At 36.2% G+C, this 6779-nt stretch overlaps 1 protein-coding gene across 1 annotated transcript in view; it reads left to right on the forward strand.

The window, feature by feature from the left end:
* Positions 1-751: 751 nt before the first annotated feature.
* The window catches only part of LOC136852638 (uncharacterized), a 135871-nt gene continuing 129843 nt past the window's right edge, over positions 752-6779 (forward strand). Inside the window, 1 exon segment of the mRNA XM_067127573.1 lies at positions 752-2035. The gene's annotated coding sequence lies outside the window, so the exon portion shown is untranslated.

Below are 6779 nucleotides of genomic sequence, written 5' to 3' on the forward strand. Positions count from 1 at the left end.
AAAGAAGAAGCTTAAACTGATAAATAAGATATGGGAAAACTGAAAAATGAAATGGGGAAATCTAAGGCGTGTCGTCTTTTTATTTTGACCTTGGAGCCTCGTGTTAAAACGGAGGCTATGTTGTCATTAGTGATGGAAACTGCAAAACCTTTGGCACTAGGCAGAGAGAGAGAGAGAGAGAGAGAGAGAGAGAGAGAGAGAGAGAGAGAGAGAGATAAGGGGGTACCAGGGTGAGTGTGGGTGGTGTCAAATCCATTTTTTAGTTGTATTTTGCCCCTTTCTTCCGGTTGACAAGATTGTTTTGAGTAAAATTGAATTGATTCTAAAAAATCAGTTAGATAAATTTAGAGATTTTATATTTTCACCAAAGTTCGCTCCGACGCAAAAGAATGTGGTTGCCACCTTCAGTAACAAAAAAAAAAAAAAAAGGCGAGAAAGATAGAGAATACCCACATTGCCATATTAACCGCTCTCCATACTCCGTTCCTCCTCCACCCCCACACCACCCGAAGTGTCTGTAATGGTGGGTGGAAGGGATCACACACACACACACACACACACACACACACACATAATCTTGGCTGGGGCAGGGAGAAAATCATGGGTGCCTGGCACTGCCGGGCGGGGAAAACTTGGCACTCGCTTCGGGGCGGGGCACCGTCCGGCGGGGGAGCGAGAAGGGGAGAATGAAGAAGGTTTTAAGGTGCAGAGGGAAGGGGTTGGTGGGGTGGAGGAAAAGGCGGGGAGGGGTGGGTGGGTAGGTAGGTATGGCTCGTGCCCTTTGGTACTTGTTCCTCAGTCGGTGTGTGAAGGTTGTGGCGGAGGGCAGCTGCAGCAGCGACGACGGCCGTGGGCTTGATTGAGGCCTCTTCGACCAATCAAAAAGGGGACATCATCAAACTCTCCTACAACCTCCTGCCGAAGAACTAACAGCTCGCTTTCAGTCTGCCCAGGAACGTTTGATGGCCTCCGACTGGAGACTCCTCCGATGTCAGACCGCCCCCTTTCAGAAGGCGCTTCTTTGAACTGACGATGATTCCTGACCCTCGCCTATACAACAGCCACCATCAACATCGGCATTATCATCACCATCACCATCATCATCGTCGTCTGAACTTTTGTTTTCGTGAACCGTAGCAGCGTGGCGTCGCCTCCTCCGTAGGCCTAGTTTTCCGCGAATGGAATCCTGTGCGAGATAAAAAGAAGAAAGAAGTTTGAATCAATACATTTCGTTGCTTCGTGAAATATATTGAATTTTAACAACCTTTCTCAAGAAGGAGGTCCTCGCGTCGCCTTCGTTACCTGCTGTTTTCAAGAGGAAATGTGCTTAGAAGAGTGAAAACAACTCTCAAAACACCAAGAAGAAGAAGAGGGAGAGGACTGCACTCTTCTTCGATTGATTTCCAGCAGGAATTTCGAACTTCTCGGAGAGGATAGAGAGAGATATGCCTTATCTCCAGGGTATTGGTAAGAAGCTGGCGGGATAAGGCGCTGGATTTGAAAGATCCGAGATGTTTGCCAAAGCTTGTTCTAGAGTTCTGTGATTCTGAGAGTACGTCAGTATCCCAAGGGTAGCCAAGGAACTTTGTAGACCTAAGCACAGGCCTACTATGCTTCATAACCCATTCAGTACAAGCAGTTAGGTAGGAAGCACTGACATTCTACGCTGAGTGATGAAAACATTGACGATACCTTAGAAAACAAAAGTGATCTTTAAAAAAAAACTGACAAGAATAGACTGTAAACGAATGAAAAATATAAAGAGCTAAACGAAAAGAAAAACGAAACATTTTGAATTACTTGGTTACAGTGTTTTCTTCGACAAGCAGATTTCTTAACAAAGACTTCTTTACTAGTGGCAAGAAAAATTACGAAGAGACTTATAATATTGTAACTTTGAGTGTTTAATGAAGTAAAGATCATGATGATTACAATGACTCATTTTACTTGTAACTGAATTATATAATTTTTGGTTACTGTCGGGGAGGAAAGCTGAAGAAACCCGCTTATTCATTGTTTTTCTCGACTGCTTACAGTAAGTATGCTTGTATAAATGTCTCTTCTGACCTTGAAGGAAGCTTTTAATATGTTGTTGTTATTTTTACTTTGCTTTTGTATCAGTAAAGACAGGGAACATTATATATATATATATATATATATATATATATATATATATATATATATATATATATATATGTATATATATATATATATATATATATATATATATATATATATATATATATATATATATATATATATATATTGTTTAGACTTTGCTTTTGTATCTATCTATCTATCTATCTATCTATTTATATATGCATATATATATATATATATATATATATATATATATATAATGTTATCTCTACTTTGCTTTTGTGTCAATATATATGTATATATATATGTATGTATATATATATACATACACATGCATATATATACATATACATGTATACTGTATATATATTATATATACATATATATGTATATACAGTATGTATATATATACATATACTGTATATATATATACATATATACATATATATATGTATATACAGTATGTATATATATACATATACTGTATATATATATATATGCATATATATATGTATATATATATAGATATATACATATATATATATATATATATATATATATATATATATATATATATATATATATATATATATATATATTTAGAAAGATCATCGTGCTTACCGCATATAAAAAAATTGGAAAAAGCACGTTAAAACGAAGAATAAGATATATATATATATATATATATATATATATATATATATATATATATATATATATATATATATATATATATATATATATATATATATATATATATATACATGTTGCAGAAATGTAACATAACGGTCACTGCCACATTCATGCTTTAATTGCTGAATCGTGGATGAAGTCTCCGTCTAGAAAGCTTTCAAAGTAATAGCATTATACATCTACAAAGATAGCTTGTCAGCAGTGCCTTGAAACCTTCAACAAACAATGCGCCATTCACCTCAAAGTTTTTCCCACACTCTTGGGTTTCTTGGGCATTAAGGTCTGTTCTCTCCAAGTCCTCTTTCATGACTCTATCCAGTCCTTTCTAGGTAATCCTCTCTTCCTCGCTCCTGACACTTCCGAATCATGCACCCCCCCATTTTTTTTTTACCGACCTTTGGTCTCCCATTCTTTCCTCATGACACAACCACCTCCATACCTTCACCCACGATGATTTATTCCCCACTCCTACTTATCGCCATATTTCTCAACATTTCTGTTCTTCTTTCGTCAGACATTTTGTGCAAACAGTTAATATCAACAACTGCAGCCTCTTTATCTTATTTTGAAATCATGACCCACACTCCACTTCCTTCAAGGAAAGTTGATTCAATAGTCCTGTTTTACATTCCCACCTTAGTTTCAATAGACACCCAAAGACTCTTCTCAATCTTTCGCACGCTCCCTGCTACCTTCCTCCCTTCACCTATTCTCTGACTCACTAATTCTCTCATCTCGTCATCATTAGCTATATTTACTTCCGAATTCCTGTATAAATCTGCGACTTATATTCTTCCTAAATCCATATTAACACATATACACATCCATATACATGTGGCTGTATGTGAGCAATATCTGTAGATGGAAGAAATATGAACTATAGTTGTCTGCATAAATATAATGTACTGTGCACGTACACACAAACACAGCACACACGAACGAGGCAATTTTAAATGATCGCTATAAAACTGTTAAAACAAAGAAATGATAATTTAGTGCACAGAGAGAGAGAGAGAGAGAGAGAGAGAGAGAGAGAGAGAGAGAGAGAGAGAGAGAGAGAGGGCATGTAACAAGCCCACTGTTTTGAAGTTCCCCAGATTTGAAGTTTTCATTGCATCCAACTTGATAATCGATTTTAAAGACTTGAATTTTAATACATACAGTAGTTCTGAAAACGGGTTTCCTTTTGTAGATGAGAAAGTCACCGTCTTTAACCAAGTCATTCAACATCTCATTGAAACCGATCGTCATTTGTTTCCACTTGACTTTATTAGTCTTTCCGACTCTTCGCAAGGATGTCTTATTATATTTCCGATGTCTTTGTAGCGTCACCCTATAATTCAGTTTGTTATATCTAAGTCACGTGTTCATTACAGTGTCTTAACCGGTATACAATGTAAACGGTAAATAATTAAATAAGTTAGCCAAAAAGAGTATGTTTAGTGTACCTTAACTTAAGGAGTCTGTAGCATAGTCCACGTAATAAGAGAGCATCGGCTATCTCACTCCTTTGCCTTTGTTTACTGGCCTTCTTCATGAAGGCCAACTGTGTTTATACTGTACAGCATATGTTTAGTCGTTTTATCTTTTTTTCAATGTTTAACTTGTCTGGCTATGATTCTCGTCTCTTCTTTATGGTTTTATCTATTTCCATCAGTAAACATTCTTTTTTATTTTCAAATTCTTGAATTTTTGTGCATGATTGCAATTTGCATAATGCCTTTTCATAATGACCAGAGCTGTTTACCAACTAACAGACAAGTTCAACGAATAGTTGAAACAAAACTTTATTTGGGGCTGGTTAATTAAGCACCTCCAAAAGAGCAGATAAGAAAAAGTATATTTTTTTACGTACACTGCACCCACACATACACCCACATGTTCGTATACACATACACAACACACAACTACGTTTACACGTAAGAGTGGAGTCATGTAGACATGTATGCACACCATAGCCCAACAAATGAAGAGAAAACTAATACTTGTTACGTACGCACAACAGATATTTTAAAAACAGAAACGAACATATACATTAACCTAACGCACAAAAAAGTCAAAACTGATGTTCTCGTTATCACACACGCGGACAGACACACAAACACACACATAACTGTCACCAAAACAACATCATTCTAGCAAAAACTTCGTATTCCTTGCCAGAGAATAATAATTGCTTTTTTTTTTATCCTGATCTCAATTTTTAAAGTTCAAGGTTGTGATAAAACTCGGGAAAATAGGAAAGAGACATGTATATGCTAATAAACTGAAGAAAACAGTTTTTTTTAAGATAAAAAAAGAGCAATATTTAAAGAGCGTCATGAAAGAAATGTAAGGATAAAGGAAAGGAACTGGAAATAACATAGAAGGAATGAAACAAGTAAAAAATGCTCCGAAGTTTCTTCGGCGCAGTCGAGTTTTCTGTACAGCGTATAATCAAGGCCACCGAAAATAGATCTATCTTTCTGTGGTCTCGGTATAATGCTGTATGAGCCGCAGCCCATGGAACTTTAATCAAGGCCCGGTGGTGGCCTGTCCTATATCGTTGCCAGAAGCACGATTATGGCTAACTTTAGCCTTTAATAGAATAAAAACTACTGAGGCTAGAGGGCTGTAATTTGGTATATTTGATGATTGGAGGGTGGATGATCAACATACCAATTTGCAGCCCGCTACCCTCAGTAGTTTTTAAGATCTGAGGGCGGACAGACAAAGCTGGCATAATAGTTTTCTTTTACAGAAAACTAAAAAGGGGGGAAAGGAATTATTTGAAAAATTAAAAAAGTGAGTCGATGGCTTATGAAAGGATATAATGTAACTAAAAATATAATGGATATAAGGATAAGAATGTAATGGATATATAATATATTTGATCAACATTAATATTATGGCAAATGCACATATTGAAGGGAATATATTAAGGCCTTTACTTTCACATATGCAGTATCTTTCTTGTCATGAACCCAGCACTTAGTAGGTCTTTCTCTCCTGCTTCTTACTAATTTTCAAGAATTTTACACTTTCGACCAACCGATCATTTTAAAAATCTTCGTATTCTCAATTTCCCTTTCAGTACTGAATGACCTCATAAGTCCCAGTGCTTGGCCTTTGGCCTAAATTTCACATTCCATTTCATTGATAAAAAACTTAACTGCATTTTTGTCTGAAACAGTAAATATTTCGTTTCATTGTCCTCGGACACTCATTTTCGAAATGGTTTTAAGATTTAAAAAGTGCTGTAAGAAAGATACTGTATAATGTAATATTACTCCAGATTTTGTGGGATTCTGTTTGACTTTCATTTACTGTTTTTTTTTACTTTTCATTAAAACTGTATTCCGATATTTCTTCACAGCCGTATAATTTTCTGTTGTTTAAACTTTATGCAGTTTTTGGAATGTTTTAAATTGATTAATAGATAAGGGAGAATAAAAACTTGAGAAACTCCTAGAAAATAAATAAAAAAATAGTAGTTAAACAAGTTCAAGTATTATAAAGGTGAAAATCTGGAAATATATTCCTTGAATAGACAGAAGAAAGAGGTATGCAAGTTTCAATGTCATATTGCAAAACTATTCTCCTCATTGGTGAGGTGGAGTGATCTAACCACTGGGCTATATTACTGTATTAGCAAACTATATTTACATGCATACCACACACACAAACATACACACATACACACACACAGAAAATTATATTCTGACAGTCACAGATATGATCACTGCTTTTACGACCTTTATTTATGCACTTCAAGTAACGAGATGATGATACAATCTGAATTTCAGGTTCCTTAACCACCCCTCCCCCCTCACCCTCTTCGCCGTCCCCTCTCACCCCACCACTAACCCCCCCTCTCTCTCTCTCTCTCTCTCTCTCTCTCTCTCTCTCTCTCTCTCTCTCTCTCTCTCTCTCTCCCCTCCTATCGCATTCTGCAAGGAAAGACATTACTGAATTTTATCGCTTTCCCTCAAAGCATGACTTGGCCT

Source organism: Macrobrachium rosenbergii, chromosome 25 (genome assembly GCF_040412425.1).
Source record: "Macrobrachium rosenbergii isolate ZJJX-2024 chromosome 25, ASM4041242v1, whole genome shotgun sequence".
NCBI lineage: Eukaryota > Metazoa > Arthropoda > Malacostraca > Decapoda > Palaemonidae > Macrobrachium > Macrobrachium rosenbergii.